Genomic DNA, 19428 nt, shown 5'->3' on the forward strand with positions numbered 1-19428 from the left:
GTTTTTAGAAGAAAAGGTAGTATTGAGTAAAGAACTGAATATGACTACAAAGAACTACAGTCAGAAAATGATGAGCAGAAAGTCCTGGCTTTAAAGAAGGTCCAGTAGGGAGGGAGGGAAGGAGGCAGTCCAGGGTCAGTGGCAGGGATTTTGAACCTGAAGTGGCCAGGATTATATCCTGAAAACACTTTGATGTGAAAGAAAATGACAGCGAACTGTGGAAGAGTAGGAAATTTGAGAAACGATTAAAATAGGAAAGTTTAATATTGATTTCTCAGAGTATAAATCTCACTGGGCATCTAACAAGTCAGGGCTGCAGGGACTTTACTAGACTCAGTCATGTGCATCCATCTGTACAGAATATACCGACAATGGGACTGACAATGTAAGGAACACAGAAGGTTATGGGAGTCAAATTAAGAACCTCAAGAAAGGCGGCTGCATACTGTTACAAAAGGTGGCAAAAGGACTTTGACAATATCATGAAGTATACTGATGCTCAGATGGGGAATTATGCTGGATTATCTGGGTGCCCGTGTAAAAACATATGGGCCCATAAGAGGAAAGAACCTCTCAGGAATGTGGTCAGAGAAACATGTGACAAAAAAATCAGGGTCAGGAGATGAAGTGTTGATTACTATGAAGACTAATGAAGGGGGACACCAACCAGGAAATTGGGAGGTCTCTACAAGCTGAAACGGGCAAGAAACAGATTTTCCCCTGAGGTTACTATAAGGGGACACTACTACATAGTATTTTTGCTGAGTGAGACACATTTTGCTCTAATGATTTGCAGAACCATAAATGAGAAATTTCTAATGCTTGTGGGAATTGTTAGAGAAACAATATGAAACTAAAATAGAGATCTTTACTGCATTATCCACAGTGACCATCACAAAAAGGATTAAAGAGACCAGATCCCCTAACCATATCCTAGATCCTGAAAATCTTCCTGAAAATAAATCAGGAGACAACCTCCCAAGCAGATAGAGAAGATAGGTAAGTGCAGGAATATTTACACAGTAAGCAGCTACTTCATAAGAGACTCACTGACGAACAGCACAGAGGAGGAGGTCGTATTCAATGGTGAATCACAACAGGAAAGTCATACTACTTCTGAGAGAACTAATTGGCCCATCTTCAGCCTGGAGCCCACTGATGCTGAGAGAGAAGACTATTGTCATCTACTGCCAAGGACCTGTTTGGGACTGCAGATACCTGGGAGATGCCAAGGAGATGAGAAGTTAGGGGACTGTCCTATAGCTTCTGTTGTGTACCAGTTTGAAAATATAATGAATTCCTGAAAAGACATGTTTGAATCCTGATCCAATCTTGTGGAAGCAGCCATTTTTATTAAACCTGATTCAATATTGGAGGTTTGAATCTTTTCATTAGATTATCTCCATGGAGATGTGGGATGCATAACAGTGGGTGCAAACCTTTGATTAGATGGTAATGTGACTCTACCCATTTCAGTTAGGTCTTGATTATTTTAACAGAATCCTTGTAAAGAGGAAATAATTTAGAGAGAGTCAGAAATAACAGAACCCTTACAGTCAACAGAACCCAGTGCTGACACAGATGCTGACACTTGGATAAAAGAGAACTAGATGTTTGGAGATGATTGGAGCCTACCAGATGTCACCATGAGATGTTAAGCAAGCCAAAACCTGGAGAAAGCTAAGGGAAGCCAAGAGGTGAAAGCCAGCCCTGGAGAAGCAAAGTGGAGAGCCCCCGCAGGAAGAGAAGCTGAAAGCAATGGAGCCCAGGAGCCAGAGACTGCCAGATGCCAGCCACGTGATTGCCAAGCTGGCAGAGGTGTTCTTGGCTCATCAGACTTCCTTGAATTAAGGTATCTTTATCTGGAGGCCTGTTTGGACATTTTTATAGTTTAGAACTGTAAAATTGTAAATTATTCAATTCCTTTTTAAAAATGCATTCCAGTTCTGGTATACCACATCTGGTGGCATGAAAAGTAACCCATTCTGGTACCAGGATAAGTAGTTCTTGTGGTTGAGACTGGATAAAATACTAGGGCAAGACTCGCAAATGATGGTAACCAACAGACCTGGCAAGACAGGCAGGGAAACAGGAGACTCAGTCTTCATAAGTTCCCCTTGGGCACCGGTAATAAGATGAACAATTAACACAGATGCACACAAATTCAAAACATATGCCAACAAATTCAAAAATGGTTTGTCCACATTTTGTTTCCTTGTGGTTATACATAACTCAGAGACACATCATATTCAATATTCTTTTTAATATTTCTGGAAATAACAGCTATTTCAGTGTGCATCTAAAGTGGTTTTTCCTAATCTACAAAGATTTAAACTTGTTTGATTGAGATTCCCTTACACCTTCATCCAGAGTCCCAGAGCAGCATCAGAAACAGGTAGGAATGTGCCATTACCAGTCTCCTTTGCCCTGCCAATCAGAGTTCTTTTTCCATCACCAAGGCAAAGAGCCCAGATGGAAATCTATGAGCAGCTGTGCAGTGCTAGAGGGGGCTGTGTAAAGCAGGTGGTGATCATACATGGATTTGCATAGTGGATTGTGGAATAATGTAATGTACAATGCCACAAATATCATCACAGAAAATATGATTGATTAAACATGAAACATGTACTAATCAATTTCAAAAATGGAATTTGCAATAATTAATTTTTAAGTAAATATATATTCAAATGCCCAGGTGAAATCTCCCCCCATCCATGAAGTCGTACACCTCCCTGCTGCCACAGCTCCATGCCTGTGCACAAAAGACTCCATGCCTTAAATCAGCACACACCAGAGTTACAAACCCCCAGACTGGTGCACCTGCACACCTACATCCTCCATGGCTGCTGGGCTCCCACATTCACAAGAGTCAATGGAATATCTCCAACCTGTACTTATATCTACCCCCAAAAATTCACAACACTGAGCACACTACCCTGTGCCCTACTTTCTGTACAACCATCCCACAAAAACAAGGCCTTAGAATACTGAAAGAAATCAACTCCTAAAGTAAATCAATCATGATATTTAAATGCCACAAAGACAGCCAAAGATCACTAAGCATATCACAAGCACACAGATTTAGACCTGACTAATGACAAAATTAAAGCACCAGAGGAGACAAAGACATTGGGACAACTAATCAAAGATGTTCATACAACTTTACTTAATAAAATAAGTGGGATAGCCAGTGACATAAAGGAGATCAAGAGGACTGTAGAAGAGCATAAGGAGGAATTTGAAAGCAAAATAGCAGATATCACAGAGATTAGAGACTCTGTTGACCAATTGCAAAGCATACTAGAGGCACACAACACCAGATTTGAAGAGACAGAATAAAGAATGAGTGATTTAGAAGACAGGATAATAGACTTCAAAGACTCAAGAGCAAATGGAAAAAAAGATTGAAAAAAATTGAACTGGAACTCAGGGAAATGATAAGCAAAACAAAGCATGCAAATAAAAGAATCAGTGGTGTCCCAGAATGAGAGGAAAGGAGTAAAGGACTAGGAAGACTAGTTGAGATTATGGGGGGAAACTTTCCTACACTCAAAAAGTACATAAATATTCAAGTCAAAGAAGCCCAAAAAATTCCAAACTAAATAAATCCAAATAGGCCTCCTCCAAGGCACATACCAATCAGTCTGCCAAATTTTGAGGAGTAGCAGAAAACCCTGAAAGCAGCAAGAAAAAAACAATTTGCTACATACAAGGGAAATCAAATATGACTGATTTCAGACTATTCAACTAGCACCCTGGAGATCAATAAGCAGTGTTAGGATATATTCAACTCCTGCAAGGGAAAGACTTTCAGCCAAGAATTCTGTACCCAGCCAAATTGTCCTTCAAAATTGAGGGAGAGATTAAAGTTTTAAACAAACAAAGAAGTCCTTAAAGAATCTATCAGCAAGAAACCAGCCCTACGAGAAATACTAACAGGAATTCTGCCAGCTGAAAAAAAAAAAGACTGTAGTGAGAAGTCTGGAGGAGGGCACAGAATTGAAGAGTTCCACTAAGGGTAATTTAAAGAATGCAAAGAGAAAGTTAAAACAATATAGAGATTTGACAAATAAAATTAAAAAGGTAAGATCATGGATTCAAGAAACACTTCTTAAGTAATAACTTTGAATGTTAAAGGAATAAATTTACCAATTAAAAGATACAGATTGGCAGAATGGATTAAGAAACATAATCCAACTATATGCTGCTTGCAAGAGTCTCATCGTAGATGCAAGGATACAAAAAGACTGAAAGTGAAAGGATGTAAAAAGATTTTTCCTGCAACTTGTAACCAAAATAAATCTGTAGTGGATATACTAATATCAGATAAAATAGACTTTAAATGTAAAGATATCATAAGAGACAAAGAAAGACACTTTATAGTAATTAAAGGGTCAGTTTGCTAAGAAGATATAACAATCATAAATGTTCATGCTCCCAATCAAGGAGCTTCAAAGGGCATGAGACAAACATTCACAACACTGAAGAGAGTGATAGATTGTTCAACCACAATAGTAGGAGATTCAATACATCACTCTACTCTATAGATAGAACAACCAGATAGAAGTTCAACCAGGAAATAGAGAAGCTAAATACCTTGGTAAATGAATTAGGCCTAACAGACATACATAGGTCATCAAACCACAAAATATAATATATATTCTTCTCTAGTGCTCATGGAACATTCTTCAGGACAGATCATATGCTGGGGCACAAAAGAGGTCTTTAGAAATTTAAAAACATTGAATTATTCAAAGCACTTTCTCTGATTCAGTGGAATGAAACTCGATCTCAATAATCACCAAAGAATAAGAACATTCACAAATACAAGGAGATAAAATAACACACTCTTAAACAACCATTGGATCAAAGAAGAAATTGCTAGAGAAATCAGTAGCTATCTGGAGATGAATGAAAATGAGAATACAACTTATTAAAACTTATGGAATGCAGCAAAGGCTGAGCTGAGAGGGAATTTATTGCCCTAAATGTCTATTTTAAAAATGAGAAAGAGCAAAAATCAAGGACTTAACAGCACAACTGGAGGAACTTGAGAAAAAGCAGCAAACTAACGACAAAGTAAATAGAAGAGGAGAAATAGCAAAAATTAAAGGAGATATAAATGAATGGGAGAACAAAAGAACAATAGAAAGAATCAATAAAATCAAAAGTTGGTTCTTTGAGAAAATCAATAAAATTGATGGACCACTAAGAAGAATGACAAAGAAAAAAAGAGAGAGGATGCAAATAAACAAAATCAGAAATGAGAAGGGGTGTGTTACCACAGATTCTGAAGAAATAAAATAAATCATAGGATAATATGAACAACTATACACCAACAAACTAGACAACTTAGATGAAATGGAAAAATTTCTGGAGATACACAAATAAGCTACACTGACTCAGGATGAAATAGAAGATCTCAATAAACCAATCCCAAAAAAAGAGATTTAATTAGTCATCAAAAATCGTCCTACACAGAAAAGCCCAGGGCCAGATGGCTTCACAGGAGAATTTTATCAAACATTCTATAAGGAACTAATACCAATTCTGCTGAAACTTTTCCAAAAATTTGAGGAAAAAGGAATACTACCTAATTCATTTTATGAAGCTAATATCATTTTCATACCAAAACTGGGTAAAGATGCTATAAAAAGGGAAAACTTCAGTCTAATCTCCCTAATGAACATAGATAAAAATTCTCAATAAAATATTAGCAAATTGAATCTAAAAGCATATTAAAAGAATTATACACCATGGCCAGGTGGGGTTTATACAAGGAATGCAAGGATGCTTCAATGCAAGACTATCAATTAATTTACTACAGCACACATTAACAAATTGAAAAGGAAAAATCACATGATCATCCTGATTGATGCTGAAAAACATTTAAAAAATTCAGCATCCTTTTCTGATAAAAGTACTCCAAAAGATAGAAATCAAAAGTAATAACCTCAGTATGATAAAGGGAATATATGAAAAACTGATACCCAGCATCATAGTCAATGGAGAGAGACTAAAATTTTCCCCCTAAGATCAGGTAAAAGACAAGGATGTCTGCTGTCGGTGCTATTATTTATCATTGTACTAAAAGTTCTAGCTAGAGAATTAAGGCAGGACAAAGAAATCAAAGTCATCCAAACTGGAAAGGAAGAAGTGAAACTTTCATTATTTACAGATGGTATGTTACTATACTTGGAAGATGCTGAGAAATCTACAGCAAAGTTACTTAAGCTAGTCAACAAATTCAGCAAGATGAAGGGATATAAAATTAATGTGCAAAAATCAGTAAAATTTCTAGGCACAAGCAATGACCTAGCTGAGGAGTCAGTTAAGGAAATAAATCCATTCAAAATAGCAGCTAAAAGAATAAAATACTTAGAAATGAACTTTACCAGGAGCATAAAGGACTTGTACACAGAAAACTACATAACATTGCTAAAAGAAATCAAAGGAGATCTAATTAGGAAGAAGGACATTCCCTGCTCATGGATATGAAGGATAAAGATAGATGTCAACTCTACCCAAATTGACCTACAGATTCAACACAGTACCAATCAAAATTCCAAAAATCTACTTTGAAGATTTGGAAAAGGTAACTACTAATTTCATCTGGAAGGGGAAAAGATCTCAAATGTCTAAAAGCATCTTAATGAAGAACAAAGTGGGAGGATTTACATTTCCTGACTTTAAAATTTAATATAAAGTCACAGTAGTCAAAACAGCATGGTACTGGCACAAAGATAGAAGCATTGACTAATGGAATCAAAATGAGAGTGAAGAAAGAACCCACCAAATCTATGGTCAACAGATTTTTGACAAGGTCCTCAAATCCTCTGAGCTGGGACAAAATAATCTTTTCAATAATTTGGGCATGGAAGAACTGGATATCAATAACCAAGAGAATGAAAGAGGATCCCTATCTTACACCCTACACAAAAATTAACTCAAAGTGGATCAAACACCTAAATATAAGAACTAGCATCTTAAAGCTTCTAGAAGAAAATGTAGGGAAACAACTTAAAGAACTAATAAGAGGAAGTAGCTTCCTAAACTTTACAACCAAAGCACAAGCAACAAAATAAAAACTAGATAAATGGGAACTCCTCAAAATCAATGTTTTTGTACCTCAAAAGACTTTGTCAAAAAGGTGAAGAGGCAGCCAACTCAGTGGCAGAAAATATTTGAAATTCTCACATTGGATAAAGTTTTGATATCCATATACATAGAGAAATCATACAACTCAACAACAAAAAAGCAAACAACCCAATTATAACATGAGCTAAAGATATTAATAGGCATCTTTCTGAAGAGCAAATACAGATGGCTCAAAAGCACATGAAGAGATGCTCATTGACTATAAGGAAAATGCAGATTCAGACTACAGTGACATACCACCTCACATCAGTAAGAATGGCTGCTATTAAACAAACAGGAAACTATAAATGTTGGACAGGATGTGGGGAAACTGGAACACTTATGCACTGCTGGTGGCAATGTATAATGGTGCAACCACTATGAAAGATTGTTTTGTGATTTCTTAGGATACTAAATATCGAGTTGCCATTTGACCCAATAATAACACTACTTGGTATATGTCCAGAAGAGCTGAAAGCATCAACACAAATAGACATTTGCACATGGATGTTCATAGCAGAATTATTCACAATCACCAAAGGATGGAAACAAAACAAATGCCCACCAATGGAAGAGTGGATTAATAAAATGTGATATATACATACAGTGGAATATTATGGAGCAGTAAAACAATGACATCCAGAAGCACATGACAAGATGGATAAGCCTTGAGGACATAAGGCTGAACAAAATTTTCCAAGTAGAATAGGATAGACACTATATGATCCCATTTTCATGACCAGAATAAAAGTATAATCAGAGGCTTAGACAGGATACAGGCCACTTAGAGATACATAGAAGCTAGAGATGAGTGAACTGTTAGCTATTGAGGTTGAACTCCAATGTATGGGAACTGGTAGGAATGAAGGTGGTTCTCTAGTGCATCTATGAGTAATATTATCATTTGAAGATGACAAGATTGAGAGGGCTGTATAGACCAACATGTCCCAATGATTAGAAATATGAATTTGTTCTTGCAAGAATTTCTTCAAAGATATGATTCTTATATAAAGAGTGTTTAAATGCAGGGTTCAGGGGGAGAACTGCTATTGCATGCTTATAAGCTAAGTTCAAAAGAAACCATCCCTACCACCACAGTAACAGCAGAGGTAAATAATTAAGGTAGGGGCAAAAGTTAAGCAGATGTTTGGATTTCCTATTTGGCAAGGGTGTGTTTATTGGTTTTCTTTCTCTTGGGAACAATGGAATTATCTAAAATTGAGAATGTGGATGGACTTTGGGCCTTCTACATGATGCCTGATGAATGCAGGTGGCTGAAGGTTGCACTGATGGAGAAATAAATTGGCAAAGGATGGTGTATACTTATGAATGAAAGTTGTGCTAATACAGAAAGGAACAAAATCTTGAGGCATGCCACAATGTGAATGAACATGTGCATCATTTGGTGAGATGAAATAAGTCAGAAACAAAGGAACAATAAGAGTATGGTCAACTTTAGAAAATGCTTATAGGAAAACAGGGCCCTAGATTGTAAGCTTTTAAGAAGACACATTAAGTCGGGAGTGATGATTATTATTTCTGGATTTTGAGAGGTGGTTTTATATACATAACCTGATATTTAGAGAAAAGAACAAAGGCGAACATGTTGGGGTTAAAGTATTTCAGAACATAGGGGTAGGGAAGATGGTGTCTGTATTTTAGAACCACACATACTCTTTGAGATCAGTGGAAGAAAGATTTATTTGATCTGGAATTGAAATTTTCTGCAGTACATAATCTAATTCAAGCTATCTGTTTAGCTCATTTGGATAACTGAAACACAGGGAGCATAGATCAAGAACGAGGTCATTTAATCCTGTATAGATTATTGTAATGCCTAGAAACATCCTAGAGTATATTAAGCAGATAATCAAAAAGTATTGGCAAAGTCCCCTGAGGGATGGGTGAAAGAATATGGAACTATTTCACCTTACCATCAGGGAATCCCCTGATACTGTGACAAATTTAAGGACACCCAAGTCAATCAACCATGCCCTCAATCATGAAGGCATCCTGACCAAAAGGGGGAAAAGAAGTGTAATTAATAAAGTATCATTGGCAGACAGAGTTCAAATAGAGTTGAGAGGCTACTCTAGGGGCTGCTCTTAGCAAGCTTCAGTTAGACCTTGCAACATATCATAACCAGCCAACCCCCAACCAGGACCATTCCAGCCAATTCTAAAGAACACCAAGGGCAATATATAAGATTCCACAAGGGTTCCATGTGCTAGAGTAACTTTCCAGAAGGTACAAATTTCAGATGCATCCCTGGTGCAGACTCACCAGAACATCAGATAGTTCTATCTTCTACTCCACATTAGTGACAGACCCTTCCAGCATGAAAAATTGAGAATTGCCATAGCCATAACACCCCTAAAGAGAGGTATGGAAAGATCAATGTGATGGTACAGTTACACATAGAGGATAGGATTTAAGAAATTAATATGAATGCCAAATCATTAAGTTGGTATATCTTTTAGTCTCCAGTATTAAGAGAAGCTAGAAGTAAAAACCTAAAATTGTGAAATTGTAACCCATGTCAAACTCTGAAATATGTTCTACAATGAATTGTAGTGCTGTGCTTTGAAATTAATAGTTTTTTGTATATATGTTATATTTCACAGAAAAGATGAAAGTCAATTGTGATGATTAAAGAAATATATTTAAGCCCGCTAGCTTCCTATATTCTTGTGCAGCTAGAAGGAAAAATATGAGAGGATTATATTGTAGCCCATGACAAACTCTGGGATCTGTCCTGTCACGACTTGTTGAAGAATGCTTTGGAAATTATTGCTTTTTTATTTCTTTGTTTTGTATATATGTTATACTATACAATAAAAAAGTTAAAAAAAATTTAAAGTCTGTCTGAGGACATTTCTTGACTACAAATGAAAGCATGCATTACTACCAGAAACTTTCCAGACAATTTCCAAAGGATATTTAGGCTGATCAAAAATATCCATGGTGGAATTTTGGGAAACAAAGATAAGTAGAAAGTGATGAATGTGTGTAATAAAAATGCACATTAATTACATAAACAGTGACACAGATATTTAGTGAATGATAAAGGAAACATGTTATTTTAAGTACATTAAAATAATGTACTTAAACTGGTAAATAATTAGTAAAATTGTATTATGGAAAATAAATGGAATTTGGTGATCTAAGAATATTGGTTTAACCATGGGGACATTGAAGATTGTATTTGTTTGTTAAATGATGCCAGAATGCAATATACCAGAAATGGAATGGCTCCTAAAAAGGCAATTCATTAAGTTGTAAATTTACATTCTAAAGCTACAAAAATACGCAAACAAAGCCGTCCAGAGAAAGATATCTTGACTCAAGAAAGGCTGACGAATCCAGCACACCTGTGTCAGGTGTGGCTGTAATCTGCTGAACCTTTGTCTCCTCATTTCCAAAAGCCTCCCTGGAGGCATTTTCTTTCTATATCTTGAAACAGCTGGGTCTCATGTTGACTCTGACAACTCTGTTGGCTGTGTCTGCTTTGAAGTTTTTTCAAGAATGGTTCTCTCTCTTAAAGACTCCAGTAAGCAACCTCATTTTGAATGGGTGGAGATACATCTCCATGGAAACCACCTGTTTAAAAGGACCCACTCACAACTGAGTGGGTAACATCTCCATGAAAACAACTTACTTAAGAGATCTCACCAAACAATATTGAATCAGGATTAAAGAATTGGTTTTCTGGAGTACACAACAGTTTCAAACCAGCACAAAGATTTTAATTAATTTTAGACTTTAATATTGTTATGTGTACTACAATTTGTTGAATAAACTCTAAAAGAAGTAAAAGCACATTATATATAATGAAAAAAAGAAGGAATAATAAAAATTATCCAGGCAACACAAAAGCATGCTAAGAAGTAATTAATATGTTAGTAATAATATTACTTATCAGTAATTATCTTATATTTCAGATTCTCCAACTAAAATATAACGTTTGTCACATTTATGAATCATACTCACCCAGAATCATGGTTGTTAAAAGAAGACACATCTGAAGTGTCATAAAACTATAGAAAGGCTGAAAGTAAAAGAATGAAAAGTTATACATATATATTTATAAAATGATAACCCTAACCAAAAAAATGCAGTTATAATACTATCCAAAATACATATGCTTTAAGGCAAAAATTGTTACTATGTAAAACACTTTACCCCATGGTGATAGAATGCTCCAATTCACCCTGAAGTTATAATAATACTGAATTTCACCAATCTAATAACCAAACCTGAAAAGACAGAGAGCAAGAAGTGAAGAATTATGAGAAGAAAAAGCAAAAATACACAATGATAGAGGTGGCATAATAGCTTCCCAATTTTAGCTTTGTAAAACAACCATGAAAAATTAATAAAAATAGGAATATCTGAAGAATAAGCAGAAAAAAATTATAAGAGCATTAATAGGTTTATATATTCACTTCCCAGCCACATGTGGAGCCACCTAAAAAAAATGCTCATAGGCAAAGACAGCAAATAAACATGAATACATTTCAAAACACTAAAGGCTCTGAAAATATATTCTCTGACCTACAGGCAATTAAGTGAGAGATTAATAAAATTAAACATGATTTTAAAATATCTCTTCTTTATATAAAATAGTAATTTCATGTCAGTGTTCAACTTCTGAAAAACACAAGTAAGCACCTGCCATGCAGAATGTTCCACAGATAACAATAAAATCACGATAAAATTCAAAGTACTAGAAGCACTGGATCCTGAACAAAAACAGACAGCTTTTAGAAGAGAGTCAACAGATGGGAAAAGGAAAGTTTAGTATTAAACTATGATAGAGAAGTATCTAAGAGATGTAAGAGAACTCCACATGGCAACCTAGGGCAAAGGAACACCCCTGAGGAAAACACAGGGAAGTGGGGGTCCCTCCCCAAGACTTGTTTTTAGACCTCCATGGAGAAGGTAGAGTTTCAATCCCTGAATGGCAGGGAAGGTGTCTGGATTGCACAGGCCAGAGCTGGTCTGCAGTCTCTGGGCAACAGGAAGGAACCCTCCAGGCATGGGTGGAGCACAGGAGAAACAGAGGTAGGGACAGAGTGCAGGTGTGCAGAGGAAGTAGGGACACAGGGGCAGGAAACAGGCCTGGAGCCCACAGTGACCTCATCAAAGGGACCTTCAAGGCCATGGAATGCATGGGTGTGAAGAAAATTGTAAAAAAAAGAGTTGATTTCATATATTGTGGTAGGTTCACACAGTGAAATTCTATTCAGCAATGAAAGTGAATAAATTGCAGATGCATATAAAAAACTAGATATTCTATAAATACGGAATGAAATATGCTAGCAACAAAATAGTGTGTGAAGGATGATTCTATTTCTATAAAGTTCCATAATGAACAAATCTATATGGTTTAGTGATTCTATCTGGAATTAAAAAATGTGAATCCAAGAAGTGACTACTATGAGATATGGAGAAGTCGAGAAGGGAGGGTTATATTTGGTAAGGGAGGGGTGGATTTTAACAGAATGTGGGTAAGAAATGCACCAGGTCATGATGAGATCTTGGTGACTGCTAGGTACTAAAAATGTGTATGGTGCCTATGCTTCATGCAATTTTCATTGTCATATCTTATAATAAAAATTATATATTAAATACATATTTATCATCTATATAATTTCACACATTTATTGTTTCATAGGAAATATAATATCCTAAAATTACCTAACACTGTATTTCACAGAGTATTTGATCAATTTAGCATTTGTTGAATAAATTAATAAATAGGAATAAACTGGATAGAAGAAAGCTATAATTCTATCAAGGTTCATGTTACTTGATAGAACAGTTTTATCTTGTTCTAATTTATTTATATTTACAATTCAAATTTCTCTTCTGATGTTGAACATTCTTGAATGTCTCTATGGCAGTTCTAGCTCAGTATCTCTGGAACCTATCTCATGATCTTTCCACATCCGCATAAGCCAATCCCACCCAATGCCACCCAAGGGAAGGAGCAGCACACATCCTGTTGTTTAAACCAGAATCAGTGGAGTCATCCTCGACAACACTCTTTACCTCAGCACTCACATCCACCTCCTGTCAATCTTACAACCACATATTTTCCAATGTTGGCCTCATACATGCATATCCCCTGAAAAAATTGCAATTTCTGTTATTCTTTAACAAAATCTGTTACCCCTTCAAACTTAAACTCTGAGAGACAGACTCATGTCTTTAATTGGTTATTATTGTTATCATAAAGCAAATACCCAGAAGTGTACTTGGCATACAGTAGATTCTCAACTAGAATTTATTTAATAAATGCAAAATGAAAAGAGAAATCAATGAAGAAAAGCAGATTCATTCATCACAAGTATAACATTAAAATGGAACAATGGGTTGTTTAATGCAATATGTAAAATATTTAAAGTTTAATAGAAGTGTAAAGACTTTAGTATTAAATTAATACCCTGGGGAAAGAAACCTGATGGACATCTAGTGCTGTCAAATATGAAAACACTGTTTCATTGTAACAAAGACTGTTCTCCATCTCTTGACCAAGCTGCCAGCCTTTCTCCTTCATGCCCCTTTCCCACTGACTCCCTCCTCCTCACCACTTTGAAACCAGGTGTGGAAGAAGAAGAACTTGAACTGCAGGGGAATAGAAGGAAAAATGGCACATTTGATTCCTAACTATTCTAAATACCAATGTACCAGGAATTGCCCCTCATGTTTCCCCCCTGAAATACTCCTAACTAGGCAGCTCCTTCTCTCTCTCCTACTATCTCTCTGCTCTAACAAGATCTAGGCATCCCCACTACCTCAAAGGAAAATATTCCCAACCACATGGTCCTAAAGGAAACCTAGTACATCCCTCCTCCACCTCTAGTGGAATCAAACCATTCAAAGTGCAGCCTCAGTAAATCCCTCTCTCACTCTAGTGACCAACCAGTAAGAATCTAGTGCTTTTCCTCCAACATACTCACAAACCTTAAAGCTTACTGTCCTTTGTTTAAACAGAGGTGAGGTCTACTCCCCATCCCCTGCTATGAATGGTCCTGAATAAAGTCATTGTGGCCTATTTAACATTGTCCGGTCCAGTTTCCATACTTTCACATTGGTCAAGGATTTGGATGCCAGCAAAGGAAAGGAGTTGGGTTCCCTCTAAGCTAAAACTGAAATGGTAGACTGAATATCCATAGTTTGCACATTTGAGAAGGAGTTCAGGGAAAATGGTGGAGAAAATATACTGAGATGTGAGACACATAGATGGAGTCCAACAAATCACAGATATGGGTTCATATGCTCCAACTCTCAGTTCGGATGAACAGTGGACAATCCTGATGGTTCATTCACAGTGGACACCAGTCATGGGACATTGGATAGTGGAAGCGTCTACTTCTCCCCTCATGGGAGAAAATTCTGTTTGTCAACATTTAGATGTCATGATTTTTTTTTTTTTTGGTATGGGAAGACACCGTGAATCTAACCTGGGTCTCCAGCATGGGAGGTGAGAACTCTGCCTGCTGAGCCACCATGGCCCGCACTATTTTTAAGACAATTTCCACATGAATTCTGATGATAAATGGTTCATCATGAACATATTTCTGTTACAAGTAACTGTACCAACAGCACTGAAATACCAATATATACCTCTTGGTTTTCTCAGAAAATCTCAGGCAAAAGGTATCATCTTCTCTCATCACCAAAACCTAAGTAAGGAATGAGGACTTATAATATTTTTAACCCAACCATATGCTTTCAACTTCCTCCTCCCTTTTTCTTTACAAAAATATCCCTCAGACAGCACTTTGCATCAACCTTGATGATCTGAACCTCATGAATGGAGTTTTTTCTGGGGTTTGGAGAACATCAGTCAGAAGAGAAGCTATAGATGGTTTCACCAGCCCAGAGCCTCTGGGTTCAACTCTACTGTGCTCCAGATAAAAACATATTTACCAGTTTAGAAATACGGTTTTTCCTCCAAAGTCATCTTTCTATTCAGATAGATCCATGGTATTAAGATGAAATATGAAATTAATGCTGAAGCAGCACAACCTACCCACCTATCACAGCTATAAATTATTACAGCATAATGTTTCTTTCTGCCCCTGAGTGGCACAGCATCTCTGCATTAGGCCCTTTACATTTCCTCAACAACACTGATTAGGACAAATCATACCTTCTCAGGGCATGCCCTGTGGCCCTCTGTGGTGGATCAATTGCAATAATGTCCCAAGTACTTCATGCTTACCTGGATCCATGTCTTCTTTTTTTTGTATGTTCTATGTCAGGGGTCACGTTTCATTATTTTCTATGTGAACATCACATTATTGCAGCACCATTTGTTAGATTTGCTTGTTTGCTTGCTTGCTTGCTTTTGTTTTGGATAATTGTATGGGATAGGAATCAGACCCAGGTCTTCTACATTGCAAGCAAGAATTCTGATTCTTGATAACACTGAACCATCCTTACAGCTCCTCCACCTATGCCTTTTGAAATGTGATTTTTTTCTGCAGCATCTTCCATCAACAAGTATGGCTGATTTATACTCTCCTTTAATACAATCTGGTCCTATGAATTAAATTGGTCATGAGAGTAGAGTATAGCTTTCAATTAACCTTCACCTTTTAAGCTTTTACATTTTTTCTCATAAACCTACCAAGGGCCAGCAGAAACAGAAAGAATTATGCTTGCAGATGATGAGAGACATGTGGCCCAGTCAATCCAAAACCAAGGTGATGGCCAAGAACAGACACGTGAAAGACAAGAAACATGTCTGTGCCTTCTAGGTCTGGGAGGTCCAACAGTGCGTGGCAGCTAACTTGACACACAAGGGCAACCCCAACCAACAGTCAACCCTGTCACTATTGACAGAACCAACCAATCAACAAGATGACTTTGAGAATGCTTTGCATTTTAAGCACTGAGATTTGGGGAGGATTATGACATCACAATAGATGATACATCACCCTCTTTTAAATAACTATCCCCTTTTACTAGAGAAAAACATTTCCCATCACTTTTATTTTTCTTCATAGAAAAATGAAGTAGGAAACATTATACTTTTGAGTGAGTTATTTTCTCTCACAACAACTTGAAGAGAAAGAATGATCTTTTCATCTTTGACACATAGTAAGCAAATCAAGAAATATTTTTCAAGGCTTAGGATTTTATAATATCAACTTTAACAAAGAATGGTTATGTAGGTGTCTTTGGTTTACACTGTTCTGGCTTTCTCAGATGGTTACTGAAATTGAATATCCTAAACCCATGTGTTTCTGAAAGGTGTACAGAAATAATACTATGTGACCTGAAGTTTTTCTGTTTACACAACTGAAATAAGTGTTTTAATTAAATATTTTCCAAGATATTCCACTTATAGCAAATGTAAAACCCATGATTTTAGTCAATCACAGATCATGGGACAGAGTTAAAGAACTATAAAGTTGCCTTTGAAGGAATAAGTATAACTGAAAGAGAAGCAGTGAAGAAAATTGGTACTTAGAAAAGAAGTAGAGTATAATTACTTCAATAACAAGGGAAAGAAGACTTGAAGGAAAGAAAAAATCTGTTGAAAGAACAAGAAACAGAGGAAGATGAACATCTAGGCAGAAAGTTTCAATATAAAGAGGTGGAAGGAAGGGGAGCAGCTGCTGCTGCAGGACTCAGTGCCCCACAGCTGGGAGAGGAGGTTTGTGTTCGAGGCTGAAGCACTGTGGGAGGAAAACTTAAATCTTGCTGAGAGTAATAAGTCGCCACATCTTCAGCCTGGGCTCCACTGATTCTGAGAGAGTAATCTGTCCCAGACCCACTGCCGCTGAATCGCTCAGGGACCCCAGATGCCCGGGTGGATGCATAGTAGATGAGCACTTTGGGAGACTGTCCAGGTTTCTGCTGGTACCAGGCTAAGTAGTCGCTAACACTCTGGCTGGCCTTGCAGCTCATGGTGATCGTCTCCCCTGGAGTTACAGCCACAGAGGCTGGAGACTGGGTTATCACGATGTCCCCACTGGCACCTGTAGGCAGAAAAGAATAAGATCATACAATAAATCACAAGTATATAAAATGTATATTCACATGCAAGTTTCTTCATTAATCATATATAATCAGATCAGTTTGAGATGGAATAGTCTGCACACTCTGCATGTGAAAACTGCCTTTCCAGCCTTATAAAGAGATTGCTCTTCTGAAGCTCTCACCTGAGACCCAGAGGATGAGGAGTTGGGACTGTGACAGCATCTTGCTCACCGTCTGGTGCACTCAGACCCCATCTCCAGTGAATCCACATTAATAGAGTCTGAGCACCAGCTGAGTCCCCAGGAGTCTATGCAAATCAGCACTGGGTATAAAGGGAAACATGCTGTGCAGTGAGCTGTGAAGACAGATAAGGGAAAGAAAGAGTCGCAAAAATAACATTACCACAGCAAATGTGACTGGAGTCCTGTAAACATCCGAGAAATCAACTGAACACTATAATTTTCAACAAAGTTTAGCAAAATTATGAAATTTAAAATATTTTATTATCAACTTTATGCTTAAAATTATCTGCAATAATCTTGTATACTTAATTTTGTAATAGAATATGTCAGTGAATGTAAAATGTTTGAACTTCATTGAACTTTAAAAAAATGGTGCCAGGAACTATGTATAATATATTCATATTATTGGATAGAATGAGGTTGTGAATCACAAACTGTGTGTCATTCTCAGCCTATTCTGTATTTTAAATACATTTGAAGTTCTTTTTTGACATCTCAAAGTCACCTCAATGTGTCCAAAACCAGACCAATGATATTGCTTCCAACCTAAATATTATGTTGAAAATGAGTCACCAGATACTTGCAAGTTACCCTTGGCACTGCCCCTTTAGGTCCACCAGTTTCTCATAGCACAAATGAAGTAGGCACAGACCGAAGGGTCACCGCGCCACCTAGTGGTCATAGGTAATATAGCTCCACCTCCGAAGATCTCAGAGCAGGTTCTTCATTTATTCCTACCAAATATATATATATATATATATATTTACTTATTTATAAAAATATTCAGATAACAATATGAACTTTTCTTGGCTGAGAACACTAGGTTATGAAAAAAGAAAACATAACACCTAGCCACTTAAAATTTTAATTTATTGGGGAAAGATAGTCAATAAGCAAAGGATATTTCTGCACACTCACCTATACTGCATCTCTGGATTTGCCTTCGGAAGCAAACCTGTTAATACAGTTAATGCAAGTGGGGCAAGGTACATCCAGGTCCACTTCGTGGGTCATCCATCACCATGAACAGAGTCAGAGGAGAAGAAGAAAAATCGAGACAGTTTGACAATTTTATACATAACATAATCCCTCTTGCCTCGTGATTTCCACTTTTCCTGCAAAGCAACCACCCTTCCACCCCCAACAAATTTCCCTTAATCTGGATCATCCTAAGTCATGTGTTGTTCCAATTCTAACAAATAATACATTTATTTTTCCATAACTTGTCTCCTCATGGGTCCATTACTTAGGTGAAGGTGCCATTTCCATGCACAGGAATGGGGTGGCACAGACCCAACACCCCAGGAAGACATTCTTACTCAGTCAAAGGTCCACCCTGTTCTTGGTCCACCACATATATGGGTTTGGAAGATGCCAGTACACTCTTCAGGTCTGCCCTCATCCCCCAGGGTATTTTTTTCCTGCTTTTCCATGAAGTTAATACACATACATTCTTAATTTAAATTTCTACTTTGTAATTGACAGGTTTCCTGCTTCAATACAATGAATCTCCTTTCTATGCATACATATATATAAAACATGAGATAGTCATGGAAATATGTTGATGAAACAGGATGTCTCATGTGAATGACTGAGACAGAGGGGTCCACATGAAATGTTGTGTATGGAAATATCCTTTTTGAAGAGTGAATAGTAAACCTCATGCATGAATGAGGTAGAGAGTTGGCTTGAAGAGCTCAGGGAAGAACACTTCCATAATATACACAGGACGTGCCCTGGGATGAATACAAAAGACAAAAAAACTGTGAAAAGTAGACAAGGGCCTAATTCCAGGGGAAATTTAAAGTCTGGATGAAAGCTGAGTGTTTAGATAAGTGCAGTGAGAACCCATGGAACATGAATCAGAATTAATTTTTTTTCAGCAGATACTTTCTAGATCATTTTATGTGCTGTTAACACTGCCAGAAAGCAGGAGGTGTGAAATCATTGTCCTTTCTGTGTGAACTGGGATATTTCTATTTTCTCCTCTAAAATCATATAATGATTTTTTTAATTAAATTTTCCCAAACTCACCACTGCCCAAAATAAA

At 37.0% G+C, this 19428-nt stretch overlaps 1 pseudogene across 1 annotated transcript; it reads right to left on the reverse strand.

Moving 5' to 3' along the window:
* Positions 1–2796: 2796 nt before the first annotated feature.
* Positions 2797–17375, reverse strand: LOC143661216 (immunoglobulin kappa variable 3-11 pseudogene; annotated as a pseudogene). The gene is made up of 3 exons (XR_013164453.1): positions 17319–17375; positions 16797–17135; positions 2797–2900 (listed from the first exon to the last, which is right to left on the reverse strand). The product of XR_013164453.1 is annotated as an immunoglobulin kappa variable 3-11 pseudogene (transcript).
* Between the last annotated feature and the right edge of the window lie 2053 nt (positions 17376–19428).

This window comes from Tamandua tetradactyla, chromosome 17, assembly GCF_023851605.1.
Source record: "Tamandua tetradactyla isolate mTamTet1 chromosome 17, mTamTet1.pri, whole genome shotgun sequence".
Taxonomy (NCBI): domain Eukaryota; kingdom Metazoa; phylum Chordata; class Mammalia; order Pilosa; family Myrmecophagidae; genus Tamandua; species Tamandua tetradactyla.